The 22,495-nt window shown below is 43.6% G+C and overlaps 1 long non-coding RNA gene across 1 annotated transcript in view; it reads right to left on the minus strand.

The window, feature by feature from the left end:
- Positions 1–307: 307 nt before the first annotated feature.
- Positions 308–22,495, minus strand: part of LOC311250272 — a 95,230-nt gene continuing 73,042 nt past the window's right edge. Inside the window, exons 2-3 of the long non-coding RNA XR_014621262.1 lie at positions 1,567–1,682; positions 308–1,452 (exon numbers count right to left, since the gene is read on the minus strand). This is a non-coding gene — a long non-coding RNA (uncharacterized lncRNA). The remainder of the gene's footprint in view (positions 1,453–1,566; positions 1,683–22,495) is intronic.

Raw genomic sequence — 22,495 nt, forward strand, 5'->3', positions numbered from 1 at the left:
GGAGGAGATCCCGTCTCTCCCCTGGATGGAGGGAGGAGAGACGGGGGAGGGAGGAGGAGACCTGCAGGAGGAGCACAGCTCTCTGCCCAGCCAGTCCCTGTAGATCTGAACATGGAGGGCGGACAGTCTCTGTAAATGTCTCTGTGACAGACTGCAGGACGCTGCTCGGCCAGCAGGGCGGCAGCGCGAACTGAAGCTAAGCAGACACAGACCTGTTTGGCTATTTATTGACCAGAGTATTTATTTAGTTTTGAAGAAACAACAGGTCTGTTTTTGTTGTCACAGCTCCATCAGGTCCTTTAAACACGTGTTACAGTCATTCTGTCGTGTTATTTATTTTCTCAAAACAAGTTGTAACCAGACAGAAGAGAGAGAACAGACAGGTGAGCGTTGACTCAGTGTGAACATTCAGCTGCATTCAGGTGCAGATTAAAAACAGGTTGTCTGAGTACTGAAACATTTCCACCTACGAGGTCGTCATGAGACAGTTGAGTCGCTGCGACTGGAGGAAGAAATGACAAGCGTTATTGGATTGTTGGAATGATGTCCGCTTCAGTTTCAGATGTAAACCAGTGGCTCTGGTTCATGGTGGTGTTTGGATGTGACGTCACTGTAAATACTCGTGTATTACTCACTAGTTTATGATCAAAGTGGCTCCTCAGTCACTTGTTTCTGTTTATTTACATTAAACAAGAATTTATGGATTGAGCGAAAAAAGATCCGACGTTTGACTAAAACAGTTTTTGTCACTTCAAAAAAAAAAGAAAAAAAGAAAAGAAAATGCTGTTTGCATGAGTTCCTTATTCAGGGTGTTGTCTTAATCAAGTTAATACTGGAAATATTACGGTCCGTGTAAATGTTTTGTCTGTGTACGGCTGCCAGCTTTTTGTCATGTCCAAGACAGGCTATGGGAAGTCGTAAAATAAGCACAGAAAATGATCTATTACATGTAGAAAAGCTTTGAAAGGGCGAGCGGAGTCTCACTCTGATGATGAGACAATAAAAAATAAAATACTTTGAAGAAAAATGGTCTGGATCTCCGTCAGAGAGAGAAAGTCTGTTACGTTATTCAACACATTTCCTCCTGATCTCACAGCTGTGCAGGTCATTAGCAAACAGTTGCACGGGAACCGCAGGCTCTGCCAAAACCTCCGCTGCAACTCCTGCTGTACATCCTGGGGTCACGGCAGGCCTCTGGGCCCGGGTCCATCCGAGGTCTGAGACTTAAACGAGACGCTCTCAAACATAAGAGCTACTGGCGATGACAGATCCTCGAGGCTGGACAGGATCATGGCTGCTGGTTCGTGACCTGAGGTCTGAACGGTAGGAAGTCAATAGCACGCAGTGGCACTCTCATGCCAGGCTTGGCCGAGTGCAGCCTGGAGAGCAGAAGGGCGTGAGGCAGCGCTGCAGACCGGAGACCTGGACTCACGAGAATGACGAACTGACTAACTTAAGAGAAGAACAGTCAACAGACATCAGACAGACTCATACAGGCCTTATATAGCCAGACACAACTTCATTATATAATTATTGGGCCAACACAATGGAAGGACTTTGTCTCACCCTCAGACTCCACCATTACCGTCTCGGCCGTCGATGCTTGTGTTTCCACCGGCTGCGCCACAGCACGTTTCGACAGCGTCCCAGAAACGGCTCCCCGTGGAGAATACGTGCAGAGTCTATTTTGACGGAAGCGGACGAAACAATTTCACTACCTGGCCTCCTCAACCACAGTAGAAGCACAAAATCAAAGACAAATAACAAACACAATCTGAGCAAGACAGCAACATCAGGCAGGCATTACGCTCCTCTTCTGAAATGCTGTGCTAGCACGCTTAAACATGCTTATTAGCACAAAGTACAGCTGAAGCTGGTGGGAGTATTAGTTTAGCAGGTATTTCATTATGGTGCCGGATGAAAACTCAGGGATTCATCCTCTGGGGACCATGAATGTCGGCTTCTAGAGACTCGGAGGACTTGACTTGGACTCCGAGGACTGTATGCTTCAATTCCGACTTACACTTAAAGACTTGAATTGGACTTGTCCTGAACGACCACAAAACAGTTTTGGCGTCATGGATTTTTGCACTGATGTTTACAAGGCCCCATTACTACAGTAGAGGGCTTCTTGGTTTCTGGTCACTGAGACCCAACCTGGGAGCTGAGTAGGGCACAGTTCAAATTATATTCAGGCCAACTGGGTTGGGTTCTGTTCTAGGATCACTGCTCTTTTCAAACATGGCTGCCAGTATTGGTGATCACTCTGTTTAGGTGGACCGTATTTTGGGTCAGATCTAATCGTCCTTTTATCCGTGAATCTTTTTGGATTAGGTTTTGTTTGCGGCTGTTCCTTTTTGGATAGGATCCCAAAGAACATGTAGAGTCCATAAAATCGATAAGAGTAAATATCCATTTCTTTTGCGATGGGCTCCCAGACGGCAGCTAATGTTTACTGAGCTAATGTTTAAGGTCATCTCTCTGCAGCACGTGTGGAGTAAATCCCTCGGCTTTCATTCAGACGTGAGAGGAGCAGAACAAACTTTCAGTCAGTCAGCACGATCAATCAAAGAAACGCAGGGAGGGAGAGAAAATCTCAAATATGAAACAAACAAACAAAAGATAATTCCACGGAGCTGTAAAGATGTATTGGACTACACAAAAATCCTCATATGAGGGTTACCAAAATACACTTTAGTGGAAGGTGAGGAATGCTGCAGCTGATCTGTGTGTTGCCACAACACACGAAGGAGACTGTCGTGTATGTCTGACTGTGTTTACCAGCAAAGACCAACATGTCATTTGTACCGTCACCATACAGTCCCTGACGACAGATCTTCTTCTGAACATATGGAGCTACAGAGCTTACAATAGAAACACCACCTCCCGCTGATGTTGTGTAAACTACAGACAACAAATAACAGAGGGATTATCGGAAAAGGCCACCCTGAGCAGACATGTCCTCCCTGACATTTTCTTGAGAACTATCCCATAGTTCAACAGATACCAGGCCACACTTGTGATCACATTGACTGTTGAGGAATCAAAACTTTATGTCATTTTTTTTATCAACCATCGCTTAACAGTTATATCGAAGTCTTTGTACAGTTACTTTTAATTTTAAGTTTTCAAAGTTCATAGTTTCATTTCTACAACTACCAAAGACCTCCAAAAGTCAACTCAAGTGTGATAACGTGGATTTACGATAATATTATGATGAGTCATTTGTTTCAATTGTTAATTATCCTTGACTTCTTTGGCACCGATGCCAAAATACTCCCGAGTCTGCACGTGTGCCGTTCGGTGCTGCCTGCATTTGAGGCATCTTTTCAGCCCATCCTGAACTCCATTTGCAACCCCAAACAGCCGCCCCCCGAGGGCGATAGTTATTCAGCGTCTGCTGTTTTTCCCTGTGTTTGTTCGATGTGCACAGTCGGCTTTGGTGACCGTTCAGAGGGGTCTGGGTGAACGAGACCACACGAAGCCGCAGATCGTGTTGATACAGTTGCCTACCCTGAGGCTCGACAACAGCCCCTGAAGAGAGGGGCCGTAGAGACGGATTAGGCCCCTGGCACTGACCTTCTTCCCTGTTCACCTCCCCCCAGACCGGAGAGGTCGCCGCCCTCACAGCTGAGCTCAGAGTCTAGTCCCAGTACTGCTGGCTACATCCTACTGGCCTGTATCCTCCGAGTGGACGTTGATTATTTACCTGCTGCACGGGAGCCCGTTTGATCTGATGTCGCCCCTGAACGTCTTCCTGGAACCGACCCAGACATGTGATGAAACAGATCATCAGTTAAGAGCAACATCACCTGAGAGCTGAAGACTTTCTGCATTGCTCCTGCTGAGAACACTTTACATCATAAAAATTATGTCGAAATAGAGGAAAGGATCCAAATATATCTGGGCGGGTGCCATGGAACCTTCTCACCAATCAAATGGATTTGCACAACACACAGACCACCCTTCAGCAGAGGAAGTACTGTAGATCTCTCACACATGAAGGAAAATCTGAGTCATTGCTCACTTCCAATAAATCTGTTTAAATCAGATCACAGTCCAAGCACATGCCCGCTGTTAGACTCAGGAATTTAACACAATTTCATAAGTGATTCTTTCGAAAAAGCAACCTGCTCTGCTGACAGTCACCGTGGATCGGATCGGATCAACGATGGAAATCATTTAAACCTGATCAACAGCTACTTTGACGTCACAAATGAAAACAAACTCCTTTCTAACACGAACACTCCTCAAACATTCTGATGACAAACACCCAAACTGGGGCAGCAGTTCAGAAGTACTCAGCGCTTCTGGCTCCGGCTCACACATCAGCTGAAGGTGCTTAGTCACCGGCCCAAAACAACATGTCAAGTCAAAGATACTGAGAGTTCAGAGCTGACCCAAATGCCTCAAAGCTTCTACCGTCTCCATGGTAATCCAAATCCTAATCTGTGTTCGAAGGAAAGAGACGTTGAAAAGGCAAAAGACCGATAAAGTCTGAGAAACTCAAGCACATAAAACCAGCAATAGAGCATTTCTGCACAAATGCGCTCCCACGAACACAGGACCGTGACGAGTGCGAGTTTTACGCTCCACGGTGGAGCCTCACCTCACACGTCATCGGTTGTTGATGGCGATGGCAGTCGTGGTATATCACAGTGTCATATGCCATTTATCCGATGGAGGAGTGGGAGTAAAAATTGGAGACAGTATTGAGTCTGAAGTCTTGCTCTTATTTCACCCAACAATTTGTCCTATTTCATATTTTCACCTCACAAAACAGATTTGTGTAATCACGGCCATGAACAGGTGATAAGCTCAATTATGTTCTAGGCTGGTTCTGGTCATTTGGCTTTCTGTTATCAAAATATGACACTCTCAAGGCTCTTGATCTCAGATTGCAATTTATTCAATTTTCTTTTAGATGCAGCATGAAGACTCTAAATAAACTCAAACTCTGCCAATATTTACAATTTTACACCGTTGCTTTTACTTGTTAAACCGTGTTTTGGTAAAATTACGGACTCAGTCATGGCGTTAGACCAGTTTACCCATCAAACCTCTTTTCTTACTGTTTAAGCTGATTATCAGCACCGGGATGAAAAAGACAGTTAGGAGCTGTGTGTGGTTTTCTTTAAACTTTGTCTAACCAGTGCTGCTCTCATCAAACCTACAGGTCGGAGCAGAGACGTTGCCACTCGTTAAGTATTGAAGATGTGTGTTACTACACTTGTTGCTTTGTTTATATGTATTTTTCCTATTTTCCTTTCCTCGGCTGTAAAAGGTCGTAAACTGATTTCCTATTTCGATCTGGAAAACAAGGGCAGCTTTTTCCACTCGGCCACTGCTGCGTGTTGTTAAGTGTGCGTATGGACAACATGAATCATGTTTTTGATACGGGCGAGCTGCTTCAGTGAACTCAACTCTTTTCCTCCTCGACTTATTGAAAACAGCACCTCAGGGAGAAAGCGAGGGGACGGCTGCATGTATCAGCCGGTCTCTGTCGCACGGCGGAGCTCACACAGGGATCGTTTGAAACCGAGTACAAAGCCTGCTGATTGGGACGGTAACTGATTAATTAACAATCAACATCTCTTATTTTCTGGAATAAAAACAAACATAATTTAAAATAAATCAAATAAAATGGCTCCATTTACATTAGGTTAGCAGCTACAGTAAAGATTTTGGCTCAACAAAGAGTGTAAATAACGTCTTTTCATATCAATTTGGGACTTCGCGGCTTCTGGAAACATGGATTACACTGTGTGGAGCCATTTTGTGGGTTTTTCTGTAGTTTTTCTACATTTTAAAAGGAGGAGAATGCTGCAACGCTGTTTTGCTGTGAAGCTCCAGAAATGTTTTGTGGACTACGAAACTTCACCTGACTTCCCATCAGCATGGGAGGGGAGGAGGTAATGACTGAGTTTACATTTTTGGGTGAACTGTTCCTTTAATTTGCGATGCGCTGTCCTCTTCTGCAGTGGTCTAAGGTTTGTTTGTTTTTTGTCTCTGTTGTCTTGAAATGAATGTATTTATGAAGTACAACTGACTACATCTAATTCAGACTTCAGCTAAGCATCATGGGAACGTTATTATCTCCTATCCTTTTAACACATGTTAGCCAGCGTGTAAATATGGCCGTGCTTGACTGGAAGGTGTTTCTGTCGCCGACACGTGTCCTCAGCAGCACATGCAGCTCGTCCTCCTGGGACATCACAGGTTGAACCACTGGGAGATGTCACAGCAGGTCAGTGACCCGGTCCCTGGAGCTATAGACGATAATGTTTTACTCTGAACACAGCTCTCACCTCGCTTTCCACTCAGCTCATGTCGGCCTGCTGACTCCTCATTGGCTGCAGTCTTTAATTGATGGCCGAACGCGTTGGAACAATCGATTTGTTTTAAAAGCTTTGAGCAGAATCATCAACAGACCTCCTCTATCAGTCTTAACATTGTGTGATAGGAAGCTGACACAGAGTTTAACACATTCTCCACTGAGCTGTGTGCCTGTTGTTTATGATCACTCGACCCATTAGCAAGAAGCCCAGTAAGGTGTGTTTTTCAACACCCCGCCTTTCTGCTCGGGACCTCTCCCCAGGGAGGGAATGAGGTCATGTTCAGGAACCGACTCATCGATCTGGACAATGGACTACTCACAATTTCCCAGGGTGCAGTGCTGAGTTGCACCAATCAGATGCCTGGGAATGAATGCCCATAGTTTCTTTATATTTCCCAAGAAGTCAGAAGGGTATAACCAACCATCTGATACCACCAAACTGCTTCCTTCCTTGGCGAGTGCTGAAGGGAAACCAACAAAGCAAAGTCAACACCCAGAAGTGAGCGGCTCCTCCCGAGTGTAACAATAAAGTGTGCCACGCAGCTAATTATACGGTCATGACGTCTGTGAGTGATGATGAAAATCTTTGGGTTTGGGAAGGTTGGACCAGCCACAGAGCCAAAGTGTGTTGGAAATGAGGCTCAACAATCAAAACTGAATTTGATCAGAATCTGTGGATCCAGGCCAAACTCACACCTCCTCTCTCTTCATCTTCTGGACAACATAAAAAACACTGAATATCTTCATCTTCCTTGTGTTTGGTTACTAAAATACACCGTTGGTAAGGTAACAAAAGTCTTGTGTCAGATCTGGACGGTGATGAAAGGAGAGTTTTCTCCCTAAACGTCAGCTGGTGTGACTGAGAAGATTGATAACTCCTGAGGAGGATTAGAAGAGATGAATTAACTCATCACAAAGCTTCTTTAAATAGACGTGTTGAGTGCGTCACCTCTCGCTGACCTGACACACTTTGTTCTCTAAACGCTCTCACGACGGAAATCAATCATGTCCACTTGCTTGAACAGGAAAACATCTGACACGAGTATCCCCTGGTCGTCTGGCTCCAGCTCTGCATGTGAAATATGTCTTTTTTTATATTGCTACGATAACATTTTGAGAATTGTGCACCCAATTGCAAACGTTCCCCTTCTTTGGGGAAATACAGCAAGTGGTGAACGTTGAAAGGACGCATAAATAAACGTTCATTCTGGCTCTTTTGGATATGTTTTACTCAGCGGGATACTTTTCCGTTCCAAAACTACTTATAACCGCACCGATTGTCCAGAAGCTTATCAATATTTCGGCACTGACCATTCAGGAAATGGTATTAATTTTGTACTGCTCCTCAATATTCATCCCTTCATGTGAGAAAAACACGACTCCAAAGTAATAGTGTTGCTCGTTGGTGCAGGATGTGTGAAAATGCTGCTTGGCTATTAAAAAAAAACTTAATGAGCTGATAATAGTTGTTTTGCATCATTAGCTGAAAAAACAGACCAAACAAAAAACACCAAAACTGTTATGATTTGGTCGTATTGCAGAGTAACAGGGCCGGGCTGCACACAAGATTCAGAAACCATACACCACCTCTCTGACCACACTGCCTGCACAGCAGCAGCCAACTGCGGACCACACCACCGACATTCCAGCTGGGTCTAATTTGGCTGCTCCCCCCCCCCCCCTTCTGTAAATTTTATTATTATTTTTAATCATAACTGTTTCCTCTTGCGGTTATGTTAATATCTGGAAATACACTCCCGCAGCCTCAGATCACTCAGAAGTGTTTGCGTGGTGTGTGATTAAGGACGCCTGGCCGGTCCGACGTCCCGCCTTCGCGTGGGTAGGCAGAGACAGCAGCAGTGGCAAGACCTTCCAGGAATATCTCAAATAAATCAGGTGTGATAGCTGAATGGAAAAAACGGCCCATTTTCCATGTCCACTTTCCAAATATTCCCCCTACAAGGAAATCCAAGGTTTAACACCTTTTGTCATTTAACACTTCTGCTGCTATTTCCAACAAAACAAGAAAAAAAAAAAGCTTTTGTCTGTGGTTGTAAACAACATCTTTTTCCACCGGTTTGTTTGTTGTATTTTCCCGGGCAACAACAGAATCAGCCGTTTACGCACCTCCGTCACCTCCTCCTGCTCTCATCCTCCGCAAGCTTTTCCAATACATTCTCAACAACACTCTTTGAGTAATTGTAGTGGTTAACGCGGCAGGCCAGATATCCAAACAGGAAACAGGAAAAAGTGCCGAAATTATTCCGATCAAGTGAGACTGGATGATGGAAAACAAGGGAAGAGGAGGGTCAGAAAGTGCACTCGTGAAGTCGGCTTCGCGCCGCCGCTTGTTTTGATTGCGGGGATTAAAAAACGGACAGCTGAAGACCCAAAGTCACACACTCGTCTTGATTTTATCACAGGCGAGATTTAATCCTCTGGAATTATTTTTAGCTCGGTGCAGCGGTGCTATCAGAGTTCTCCCGGTGACTGGATTCAGCTGTGAGGGATTATGTTGAGGTGAGAGACGGAGGTCTTTGCATGCAGACGGGCCCAGAGTGCGGTCACGCAGAGGTCTCCGCATCCACACTGGGGCTGCTGCCATTAGAGGCTGGTCATACTGTTGGCCTGTCACACAGTGTTGATGTTTGGATGGAGAACATGGAGTGTAATTTTTGGATGACAAATCTTCCTCTTTCTCTCTCCTTTTTGGTATTGATTCTGCAAATTAGTAAATATTTTCATGCGAGGCATTACTGAGGGAAGTGGATTAGATCATTTTCTTTTCATAGCACTTCTTCAAGTCTCGGAGCTCTTGACCGCTCATTACTTTGGTGAGAAGGAAAGGAGTTATATAATTTTTCTGGGGTTTGGTTGTCGGGTTGCCATAGGAAACAATATTAGGAGAATGATGGAGGTGAAACAGAGGACCTTGACCTCAGGTCTGTCAGCTGGTCCCAGCTGTGCAGCTCATTGTTCGAAGCTAGTTATGTGATACTTCCTCACAGTGTGTTCATATTAGCTGTTTTCGTGTTGGAAAGGGAGAAAGGGAGAGGTATTTTGTTTTGTCTTGGTACTGAGTGAAACATCTCTCTCACTAATGTATTTTTTTAGTGGACATGGAAGCTGCAGTACCTGTTGCTGAGAGCAGTTAAATAAAATATGTAACTTCTGCTGCTAGGGGGCGCTATCAAATCAAAAGGATGTTTACGGAGTGTTGTGTGGAGGCCGGGCGGAGTGGGGGTAGACAGTCTGGATTAGAGCCAGACCTTCTGGAGGAATAAACACCTGGAGTCACTTTGGATTCTGCCTGATCGTTTCCAACACAAGGAGAGCTCAGAGATTACTTCTTAACTTGTGAGATCAAAAACTGGATTTATCTTCACTCCTGTTTATCAACCTGACTGCAGCAGTGATCAGCGGAGGTAACCTCCATATGTTCTGTAATGTTAACTGCTGACTGAGGCTGGAGGGGAAATGTACTTTACCTCATGAACGTTACGTTACAGAGAGGAGAGGGGAAGAAGAAGAGAGAGACCCACAGAATCTGGTGAGTGCTGATTTCACTGAAGGTTGACCTGAATTTAACCAAAAACCCTCAGTTTGTGCCGTTGCTCGATACACTTACTTCTCTATCCCGGAAGTAGCAGCGGTGACCAAATTAAACCCTAACCCTTTTACATGAGTAAACTGGTGGATTTCTCTGGTTTGAACATTGTTAGAAACATTTGTGATAATGTAAGTGCCCTACTCATCAAATTATATAACAAGGGTCTAGTTGTTTTTAGACATTTTACTGCAGAACTGCTACATTTGTGTAGTTTTGTTTGCTACGTGTTTTTTCACCTCTTGTTTGCTACGTAACCTGAAAGTAAAATACAGAGTTTCCTCAATTGTTTCTGGTTAGAAGTCATCAAGGTACAGCAGCTGGGATGTGCCAATCCAGAAAACAAACAACAAAATTGTTGCTTTTCTGCAGCGTCAGCACATACTGACCCTCTGCAATGTGACGGGGTATGGTTATTAATGGTTATTATTATTAACCCGAACCCTAACCCAATAACCACAAGTGTTTTGAAGCATGTCTTATGTTGGCAAAATCTGCTGATGTCAAAAACATTAAAAAAGAAATTCCCATTTCTAATCCCAATGTTGATCTTGGTGATCAGTATTTGTTTGAAGCCTGAAACAGTTTTGTGGTTGACCAGTCGAGTAAACTCTACTCAGATGTTCTCGGGTAGGAAAGTACTCTCTTACCCCATTTCCTACCGAGGGAGTTCAAAGACCAGTTTGGTGCCAGTGCTGTTCTTGAATTCGAACAACCCAGCCAGGAAAACTGGTTCAAGAGCAGCAACATTTTGCTGGACTGGAACAAAGAAGTGCTTACATCAGTGGCTGGGGGAGAATTATCATGGTCAAGGATGAAATAAAACCTTCTGACCACCATTTTTTATAAACCGCATAGTCTGTGTAGCGTGTAATCTGAAATATCTAAAGAAGAATAAACAAAAGATTTCCAATGTGGATTGATATCAGCGTAGTCAGGTAGCTAGCTAAAGGCCTGAGCTTGCAAAGGCTTATACTGGTAGCTTATGTTCGGGGTGCAAAAGAATAAAAATGTGGTGGATAGTTACCTTTCTTCTTGAACGTAATCGATGTCCATAGCAATCGTGACAAGCAGCACAAATGCGTCATGTTTGGATGCCGATGTAGGCCTGCAAAGCTAGGATCAACACTTAAAAAGAGTTTAATTTAAAGAGTTGATTTAGTCCGCCACAGTTGTTCCTATCGATGCTTGGAAATCGAAGAAGTACACTCATGTAATGATGTGATTCTACGGTGGCTCTACGGTGATTCTCTCTCTAGCCCCTGGAAAAGTAAACTGGTCCCCTTCTTTTGTATAAAAGTGAACCAAGTGCGGGTTCAGAGTTGAGTTCAGCAAACCTTTTCACAAACCAGTTTGCTTTTCCACGAGCATGAGAGCTACCGTAGAGCCACATCATTCAGTCACTGAATACAGCTTCAAGTTCTAAGCATTGCCAGGAACAACTATGGCTGACTACATCGACTCTTAACAAGTGTTGCTCCTGGCTTTGCATGCCTACATTGGCATCCAAACATAACTGGTCCTCTGACCACTGTGGCTTCAATTTGGCATCCATTGTGAAAATCTTTTGTTTACTCTCCCATGGATAAGTCAGATCACGCTACATTGGCTTGAGTTTTTAAAGATGGTGATCATAAGCAGTTTTAGTTTCTCCTGGGTCATCATAACCCTGCCCCCAGCCCCTTGACATAAGCAGTTCTTTGTTATAGACCCGCAAAGTGTTGGTGCCACTCTGGAACCAGTTTTCTTGGCCGGAAGCCACTTCTTTGGCTGTGGAAATGCAAAGAACTGGTTAAAGAATAAGTACTGGCTCCAAAACAGGCCTTGAACAGCCTTGCTGGAAAAGAGGAGGTTTGCAGGTTGAACAAACTCTGAACCAGCACTTGGTTCACGTTGGTAGTAAGGGGGCATCTGAAACCCTTCTGATGCCCAGGAACCAAACTGGGATGTAGCTTGCACTTAAACTGCAGGTAAAAAAAAGTTCTTCTGGTGGAAAAAGTTTTTACTGACTGCCACATTTAACACTGAATACACAGGAAAGAATTTGGGAACAAAACTATAGATATCAGAAGGCCAAACGCTCCTGACTCATGCAGCAGTGTGGACTACATCAGATGGACCTAATTGAAGCCACATTCCTACAAGTGAGGCTTAAATTCCAGAGCTATTCCTGCATACAGTACACACTGGATACCACACACCCACTCACACATGCACAAACACACACCTACGAGCACAGGTGATGGCAGGCTTTCGGCTCCGGTCGTGATTTCATCAGCGAGGCTGGAAGCAGAGGCTGTAACTGTCACGTGAATTCCTTATCTCTTCCCAGAATGATATCAAAAACGGCATGTCCAAATTCTTTTCAGGATTTGCTTGAGGACTTTTTGCAGTTGAATGTGTGGTTGTGATTCACTGTGTTTACATTCAGACTCTCCCCACAGAGTGGCTTTGGCCACCCAGCCACAGCAGTCCATGAAAATGCAGGGTCACGACATCAAAGACGTTTTCGAGATTATTCCAGTCAGGAGCATGAAATAACACTGTGACAAATACAACTCGCATGGCAGGATACAAAAGTCCCTCATCCGTTCACATTCTGTTCTCAATCAGATTGCTTATAAATGTCCAAAATTAAACCAGGCCGCTCCCTGGAATGTGGCTTCATGGTTTTACTGGAGCTTAACACAAACAGGTCAACACTTAGCACCATGAACAGGCTCTCCTGTCAGGTGCTTTTTGTATCACGTTCGCTTAATCCATTTAGACTGCTATGAAGACTATGATTACATAAATGTTAGAGATGCAAGTAAATAAATCTTGAAAGTGCTTTTCCGATGTTTGAGTTGCGGTGGCTTCAGACAACAATCTTTTAATTGGTGTGATTCATGTAGCAACTGGGCAGGTGTACAAAGTAGGAATGTTACGGTACACAGAAGTCATGGTTTGGTACATACCTTGGTTTTGGGGTCAGGGTTTGGTACGAGTTTGGTACAATGAACCAATTGGATATCTTTTGGTCTTTTGGACAGACAAAATAAACAAAGCAATTTGGAGACAAGTCAGCTTTTAGCTCCAAGACAAAGACTTGCAAATGGCCCAAAGCTCTTGGAGAGAGATCAGGGGAGCTGAATGGTTTTCTCCAGAGGTACACTTCAAACTGAGGGTTACCAGAACTCTCTGTCGTTTCAATGTGTTATAGCCCTTTTTCTTTATAACAAGCATCAAAACAATCGCTACAAGTTTGCTGATGTCTCAGACGCAAACTAGCTAGCTAGCTAGCTAATGTTACATTGTTATTGCTGATTTGTGCCTGACAGTCCCACATTTTGATGTATTTCAACGTTGTATTCCCCCATTTTGATGGCATATAATGCCCAAAATTTAACTAAAGTCAAGCAGTGAAGTTGCTGCACTTGGTGACCCTCCTCTGATATCTGTGCAGATTGGCAATGTAGGAACACAGGTTGCTAATGTTAGCCTATAAAACACCGCTAGTGGCCAGGTAATGAAGCAGTGTTTTTGATTTGTTTTTATTTGACGACTTGATTGATAGCAAGCATCCATGCTTTTCTATCTCCATCAGATAAATGGCATTGTGAAACCGGAAATGTCCGGTTGTGTCTGTTTACATAAATGGTGTTAACGATGAATGATGACATATGGGAGTCGTGAAGGGTTTTCCCATTTCACAGGGGGAGATTTCAACCACAACCACACTTGAGAAAGAGGAAGGAGTACATTTGTTGGGATAACAGGCTGTTGGACAAATGGGCTTTCGGTCCAGTGGGACATTATTCGGACAATTGAGGTTTCAGAATAATGGGCCTTCAAATAATGGGTTGTTGGAACAATGGTCGCCTAACCACAGTCCCACGACGTTATCCAAGCTGAAAAAGTGATTCATGACTACGCAAGCTAAAATTGAAATTAGAGTTTCGGATACGTCTGGATTTTCTTTTTCTCACCATCTTAGATTTTATATGCCATTGAGGTTTTTGGTTGCTGTTATCGTTCTGCTTGTCCATGGTGGCCCTGTAGTGATCCCTCCCTGACATGAATCCACTGTAAATCGCATGGAGCAAAATTCACAGGCCCTGTTATATGCAAAAGTTCAGCCAGAGCTAATATGAGGCTTCAGCAGTCTGACTTGGCCAAATCAAACGGGTATCTTGGTCCTGGTTGTCCTGGAGGTTTATTGCCTGTGTTTTGTCCCGGCAACAAATCTATTTTTGACGACCAGGAAGTATCGCTTCACTGTGGCTCAGAAAGGAAACGGTCATTTCATACTGAGAGGTCATTTCATACTGAAAAGACTGAAGCCTCCAGTTTCTCACATATTATATTTTAAAAAATCCACGCCGCAGCAAGAAAGTACGTTTATGTACAACTCACATCACACTTTCAGCAAAATAGAACCTGTAATGTAATCCCTGAAAATGAATGTTCTCACGGTGACATGTTACCTTGCGATGGTTTACCTCCGACACTTGAGCTTATCACAAAAGTGCTCTCTTGTTTCCACCCTTGCATTTGCCGGTGGAGGTTTGTAATCTGCTGTACTTTTCCTTCATCCCTGGAGTTCCGCTCTCTGCTGTGTATACTGGGAAACTTTGGCAGGAAGTTTAGAGTGTATGCGAGAAAGAGTGTGTGTGCGTGCATCGTCGGCGTGTGGGGTTGCAAGTGCACGCAGCCGCGGACAGCTGTGAAAACACCGTCTCTGCACCGACCGCTGCAGAGCGACGCCTGAGATGCTGCACATGTGGTCCAACCTGGCGAGGATGAGCACAGGTGAGCTGCACAGAGAAAGTGTTTGTGATGTAAGATGATATTCTCCTTTCTTACACAACTGTTACCGGATGAACGGCATATTTCTGAGCCAGGGAAGCAAATTCTGCGTCTTACTCCCTCCCCCACATTCCTCGGTTCCACCTCTGCTTTTCAATTTATTCCACAAATTCGATTCATATAAAGAAACCTGAGCAAGTCAACGGCTAATTCTCTTTCATGAGAACTTCTCTGCTCTAAAATAAGCCTGCTCACAATAAAAAGGGAAAACAATCCTCTTGCCAATCAAAATGAAGCTCCAGCTGCCGAAATAGATCTCAGTCAGGACTCGAGCATCCTGCCATCGACAGCGAGGTCGGCCTTTACATTTTTAAAGCTGCTCTCGTGAACAAGACGCGAACCGCTGAGACAGAGTTGGGCTCCACTAGAGTGCGGTCTCCTTATTTCAGAGAGTGTGTGTGTTTAACAAGACTTCTAAGGGCTTTTAACATGCTGTCTGCCATGTAATTAGTGTCTATGGCTAACTAGCTCTCAGCAGGCAGTTTTAAACACTTTCCATGGCTGCACACCTCACAGGCCAAGAAGCACTTTGCAGGAAGAAAAAAGGGAAAAACACCAGTGAAGCAATGTTTTGCATTACCACAGTGAGCCAACATGTAACTCACCAATATCAATGTACAGAATCTGAGCAGAGTGTTCCCGAGCTTTACTTTGAAATGCACATCACAGGTGGAAAACAAAATAAATCTTGTGCTCATTCCAAACAGTCTGATAAAATATTTGATAACGTGGCTTTCAAAGGGAATACAGGATCTACTGTAAGCTGACCCTGGACATGATAAAACAGTCTGACTGCACTAAAGAGATATAAATATGGAGGAAAATATAAACATACAACACTGTGCATTACTACTACTTTAATACAGTAGTTTTATGATGAAATATGCTTTTAAGTTTTCTGTGAGTGAACTTAACATCACACATATACTGTACTATTTATATATTATTTTAGTACTTTAAAATATACTACTAGGTTACTATTAAGGTATTTTTTTAATGCTTAAAATATATGTTGAACTGTACTTTAAACTTGCAACAGACAACTTTTTTGCTTTAACTTCCTGGAGTGATTAAATTCCCTATAAACCTCAAGGCAGTGTATCTGTCGTTGCGCAACCAAAACAGGAAGAGGCATTGTTTTCCCCGGTCACCGTCCCCAGGTTACGGTGGAACGTCTGCAAAAGAGAAAGAACCAGCTGATGGAGGAGGTAAAGAAAGTGAAGAGGGAGAGTGATAGAAACCGAAGTAAAACAAGAGTGAACGGACGGACATTCACTCGATGGAGGGCGCTCCGGTGTTGTGTCATAGTCGGTGCCCTTGTTGATGTGCGTTTCCTCTTACCACCGGGTCTTGAGACTGTCAAAACCGGCATTCTTTCTACTATATCAGCGAGTAACAAAACCTGCTTACTTATTAATACAACCAGGTGTTTTAACCTGTCTTTTCATGAGATTGGGGTTTCTTGGTCAAACTGGGATTCTTAGGGTTGTTTTTTGCTTTGGACAGTAGCCAGGCTGCTAGTGGTAGCCATGTTGCTAACGCTGCCTTCCACTTTAAGCAGACTTGAAGTTAACTCGTATTAAGTGTCAGTGGACTAGACATATAAAAATTCACATGGCGTGATTCAGGGTTAAGAAGATATTTGTTTACTTTATAAATCTAAATTTTAACAAAAAATGTATTGGATGCCAAAATATTAGAACAATCACAACTCAAATCGACATCCAGTCCAAACAAAACACACAGTATTAGTACAGTCTTTCAGATTAGAAATGTTCTGTATAATACTGCATACTTTTCTTAGATACATTTGGATCAAAAGTACAAGTACAAGCCAAATATATTAAATACATAAAAAGTAAAGTGAAAGCATGCTCTCTTATTTTTAGTTTAAAACAAGTATACTAATAGCACACTTGAATAAACTTCCTCTTTGTAAGAGGAGACAGAATGAGATAGAGCTTCTATGTGCATGCTGAAGCATCTGGATTTGATCAGCCTCTGCCTGGTTGTGTGGTCATACAGTGTGTGGTGGTGCACAGCAGAGGAGCCTGATGTGTTTGTATGGTTCATGGCAGCGCTGTGACATAAGGACATCTGTAAGTTGTCCATCTGTACGGCTCTCTGGGGGGTTGTCAGTTATATAAGGATCCGAAAGGGAGCGCGTCGATCAAAGCCGCGCTCGTATACAACCGTGCCTCGCTGGAAAAACACAAGGTGAGAAGATGACGAAAAACAACACAACATGTTCGGAAGCGATGACTCCGATGTTTGTGCTAGTCGGCAGAGTTGGAAGACGTGAGAGAAGTGAAAACAAATTTAAATTGAAAACTGTCCTCCTGCAAAACAAGACGGTCGGGGGAGACAGAAAAATATTTGTGGGTAAAGTAGCCGTCTTCTCCCATGTGTTGAACTGGAGAATAAAATTCAATTACCGAGTTCACTGCTGTCAGTAGGAGCACATGTAAACAGACGCAGGAATGCCAGCCGGGGCCAGGTTAGCTGGGTTAAACATTCTGTGACTCAGACGCAGTTGCGTGGCCTCCCAGCCGCTGATATCTTCACTCATTAATGTGTGGCATGGAGGGAGAACACATGGCAGCAACGCGCCTTGGCTCGCTCGCACAAGTTTATGAAAGTAGGAGAAACCAGACACGCAAACGGATGCCGACCGGCTCGCTGGCCTCTCTGCGATGTACGTCTGGATGCCTGGATGTGCGTGTGTTTTTATGTAAGTGGCTGCTGTATTTCATTTCTCCACATTTATCTGCCCGCGCTGTGGCCTTTGAGGTGCGGCTCTTGTCCACCGGAGCTACAGATGTATGCTAACTAGTAGCAGAGCTCTCCCTCTCTCCCCTCTCAAAGGGTTTGGCCGAGGCCGCCCCACCAAACACAACCGCCCATACCAGACGAGTGCATCACCCCTGTTCGGAAAGAATGAACACATTGCTTCCTAATGTGTTCCCAATGGGTGCAGGTATTTGTCAGTGATCTGCAGTATAATTGGTCTTAAACTAGGCCATGATGCTCTGCAGACGAGTCCTCCCTCTGCTGTGACATCTGCACATTATACAGCAGAGACATAACAGCAGTTTGTAAACACTTGGTCCTGTGATCACAAGTCCAAACTGATGAAAAAAAAAAAAAAAAATTCTAAATGAAAACAAAGAAAATGACTTTCCAATCATCCTGAAACAGTATCTGAAAACGTTTTCCTGCTCAGAGCATCTTGGAATTGAATGCCTCTTCCCTCGCAGGGTCTGATCCAAACTAGTGGCCTCTATCGCAACAGGGTCGGCACTGTTTGTTCCTTTAACAGTTAGTGACCTGACTCGGTGGTCCCTCTGATTAGAGCCCAGCTGAGATCAGACAGCAGGCTCCGGCAAGAAGACATCAGGAGGACTCCGGAGCCCCTTAAAAACATGCCCTTTAATTATTTTTTTAAGTGTGAGTGAACAAGTGAATGGAAACTATGCAGAGTCCAGCCTCCCTCTGCAGGGGAGCCGGGCTGTTAGCTTGTGGCACAGCGATGGGGTAGGAACCATTTACACATCAGAGGTTTAGGTTGACGCGTTAGTGTAAACACCTTAATCAGGCCGGGACGGTCCAGGTGCGCGCCATTGTCCACAAACTAGGTCATCTATACATTTATACAACATCCTTTCATGTTGTTCTGTATCATCTCCTGAAGGGACGAATACGACCTTCATCGGACCTTATTGGATGAACTCACATCACATCTCCCCACACAAACAGTAAAGTCACATTTTCAAAATAGAAACAATTGACCCAATTAAAGCAGCTGCGTCACCATGCAAGTAAAATAATAATGGTTTTTCATGTTTATATATCTTGAGAACAACGGAGGGAGGCAGATGAGACTCAGTGTGCCTTGAGATGTCAGAGAGGAGCAGAGCCTGAGCCAAAAAGGGAACTCTGAAAGAGTTTTGATCTGGTTATGAAACAGTTTAATACTGATGCCTTTATATGACCTATATAAGCAAAGATGACCATCAGCGTGAAGATGACTACCTCTGTGTAGTTATTTTAGTTATTAACGCCTGTGACCAGGTTGGATGAGTCATAAAATGAAAAGTACAGTTTTGAGGACGAATTGAGGCGTCTCACAGTCTGAGGAAAGAAGCTGCTCTGTGGTCTGGTGGTACGACACTGAAACAAAGTTTACTTTTGTCCACAGGGGTCGCCAGATCAACAAAAAATCAATGTCCCTTACAGCAGCTTTAATTCCTCTGTCGAGTATTTTTCAGGTTAATCACCCAAGCGTCATTGAATAGTGAAAAATGCAATTTCACAATGTCTGAGAGTGAACTCTTCAGATTGCTTGTTTTGTCTGACCAACTGTTTAAAACCCAAAGAGGAGCTAGAACCAAAAATGTTCGGTCTTTTTGCCTAATAACACTCGCGATCCACACTGAATCCGTTAAATATGCATTCTGATCCGCATGCTAACAAACCACGTTCTCATCAGCTGTACGCTGGAGATCGTATTGGAAATGTAGGCCGTTTTTCATGACAGTTTTGCGTTGGCTTTTGAAAAAAGCTCCATGTTCGTACAACAACGTTGTGAAAATGATCCTCGTGCACGCAGATCCGCAAACATGATTGAAAAAGCTGTAGTATACACGCGTCACAGTTTTCACTGCAAATCGCGTATTGCTTGTTTACATGACAATGGTAAAAGTGCTGTTTTCAACAGATTACACTCAAAAGTTAGCATTTTCAGGTCCCCAAAACGCTGTCATCGTGCCAAAACCCATTGTTAGGCTGGCAAAGAAACAAGAAGTCTCCTCAAGAAGTACCATCAGGTCAGCACTGACACTTTTTGTTTTTCAAAAAGTAAAATCTTTATCACGCGTCCAATCTCCTCTCAGGTGAAGCGACGTCATACAGACGGGTAAATCTTCACATCAACTTGCATAAAAGCTATGCCATTTTTTAAACCTCTTCCTCCTGTTCTATGGGCGTGTCTCGCTTGAACTATTGGCTACACTGCCCCACACAACTACAAGAGGTACTGCTCCGTCGGTCCGTAAGCTTTCAGAAAACATGCTGACAAAGTGAAGGAGTACAGACCGGAGGCTCTGTCCGTATCTGTATGCATCGATGTTTGATGCGTGTTATGCGTTCTGTGAATACTGGGGGTCTGATGCATCAAGATGAAGTTGGTGGCACTTAATCTCCTGCCTGGTGCCAATAAACCACTGAAGAAGAAGAAGAAAAAGAGGAAGATGGAGAGGGCACAAGGAAATGACGCAAGTCTAACCTCGAAGGATGGAAAAACTGTGGAAAACGTGATGGAAAAATGTTTTATGTATTCATTTGAGGAACACATAGATCTCAGATGTTTGTGTTTGCTGAAATGTTTCCTCTCTTCAGAGGTTTGAGTGACGTTTCAGTCCAATGCCTCACGTACGTCATGTTTTATTTGCTAAGTCTGTTTCCACTGGACTTAATTGCATTTTGTTTGTTTTGATCACCAACTTTTCTGCCTCAGCGAAGAAAAACTTTAGATTTTTTTTTTCCCAAAAAACTGTTGTTTCCACTGATGCACAAAAAAAACACACACAAAAAAAACAAGTGGATGAAAACACGCTTACACAGAGAGACACAAATTTCGGACTGTGTCTCCTTGAAGGGATTCCCGGTGTACTCAGTTGAACTCACAAAAAAATGAAAGCAGCTGGGTGAAGAATGAATCACATTTAAGAGGGAAATGGCCACTGGGGGTGATATTTAGCTGATTAATTTTATGCCAAACAACTATTTGATTAAGTTACTGATTGTTTGAGTGATTGTTGAGTTATCTATCGATCCACGATCCCATGAACCTCCCACAGACCTATCGACAGATTGACACCTTAAGGTGTGCCTGCTTCCGTTTCTGTCACCATCTTCCCTCCTTACATCACGGAGAGTGTGTGGCCCGTCTATCACCCTGTGTCCTTTTTCTTTCTGCCACTCCCTTCTCCACAATCCCTTTCTCCTTTCCTGCTTCCCTCGCTCCTCCCTTCCTCACCTCAGCATCTCCACCGCACACTCTGTCCCGGTCAGCCTCTCATTATTTTTACCCACCAGAATGTGGACCAGCTCCACTTCATGCGAATAGAAAACCACAAGTTTTGTTCTGCCTGGACAGCACCCAGGCTCAAGAGCTGCTTCAGTCTGTTCGCTCGCATCTCCGCTTTCTGGCCAAACTGACACATTAAGAGGAGAATAAAAAGAGGAAGCGAGAGATAATTACTTTTCTGAATCCAAAAATCATAAATTAGGAGCAATCAATCATTTAAATCCATTAACTGGGTGCGACTGAAGGACACCGAGGGGTTGAGTGAGTGAAAACAAAATCAAAACATTCACTCGCTGCTCCATTTTTCTCGCTCAGGATGCTGGCACGTTTCCATCACATTATGAGTCTTCCGGTAACGCTTGCCAAGAAAGCCCACACGCAGTAGTGACCAGAGCTGTGTGTGAGATGTACTGTCACTGGGTCAGATCAGGAAGGTGAAGAGGATCCATCAGGACTGAAATCGACTCGTCTTGTTATAATCGACAGTTTAATTCGGTTGAGTTAAGAGATGCTTTAACAAACTGGCAGCACTGACAGGAAACTGGCTGAGTTTTTGGGCAATAGACAACCACCATTCTCCACTCGCACATTGTAGAGTGGTGCGACTGGTGCTTCCAACTCTGCAATATACATCTATAGTCATCTCAGTGCTTTATTATCCATAACTAAGTAATAATACTTCACTTTTCACATTTCGCTTTGTATAAATTGTAAATAGTTTAACGGTCGTTTTTGTATATGGTTTTTAAAATATTTTTGATTATTTCGTAGGTGTTTTTTAAATAGCGAGTTGGCCTGTCAGCTAGCCTAGCTGGCCGCCTAAAAAGCTCTGCATCTACACATAACAGGAGAACCGTTCACCTTTCTCTCTGATTTGTGATTTAAATCACTTATCCAGCCTGATGTCACTGTCATCTTTGGCAGCTCTTCCAAGCAACGAGTGCAAAAACAAGCCTCAAAATTGTACTTAGGTTTCATATCGGTTCGACTCGTAAAAGCAACCAGCATGTTGAGTTTTGTGGTGGTGGTCCACAGGAATCTATCGACTACCATCTGATCCACAAGAAGCGTTATGCTTATTTGGTAATGTTACTCCAGTCAAGTAACACTTACTAGTTGCTGTGTTAGCTGGAATTAGCTCAACTATGCTAACCTTAATGAAGATACATTCGTGTTCAAGAACACTTCTTTTGAAGAGGAAGTTGGGATTCTGTTTGACCAAACCGACATCTATTCTGTATAAACCGAATCTAAAATTGTCCCGGCATCTGACTGGTGTTTGGATTGGCTGATGAGGAACGACTCACAGGGCGTTCTTTTCAACACCAACATCCCTGCAGGACACATGGTACTCTTCTCTCTATTCTTACAACCTCTTCAACCATATGAAAATGTGAAATGTGTGCACACGTACAGCTGCAAATTATTTTAAATGTGTTACATGGCAAGTGACTCTCAGTATCCCAGCAGATCAATGAAACCAGCCTTTGCGGACTATAACCATAAGAACAAATCATTTCATTATTGTGTTGGTGTGCTTTTATTTGCCCGGTGACGGTATCAACAAGGTATTTGCTGTTCAGCTCTGACCATGCCAAGAAATACATAACAATGA

This window comes from Pagrus pagrus (assembly GCF_965226575.1).
Source record: "Pagrus pagrus genome assembly, chromosome: 21".
In the NCBI taxonomy this organism is placed as follows: domain Eukaryota; kingdom Metazoa; phylum Chordata; class Actinopteri; order Spariformes; family Sparidae; genus Pagrus; species Pagrus pagrus.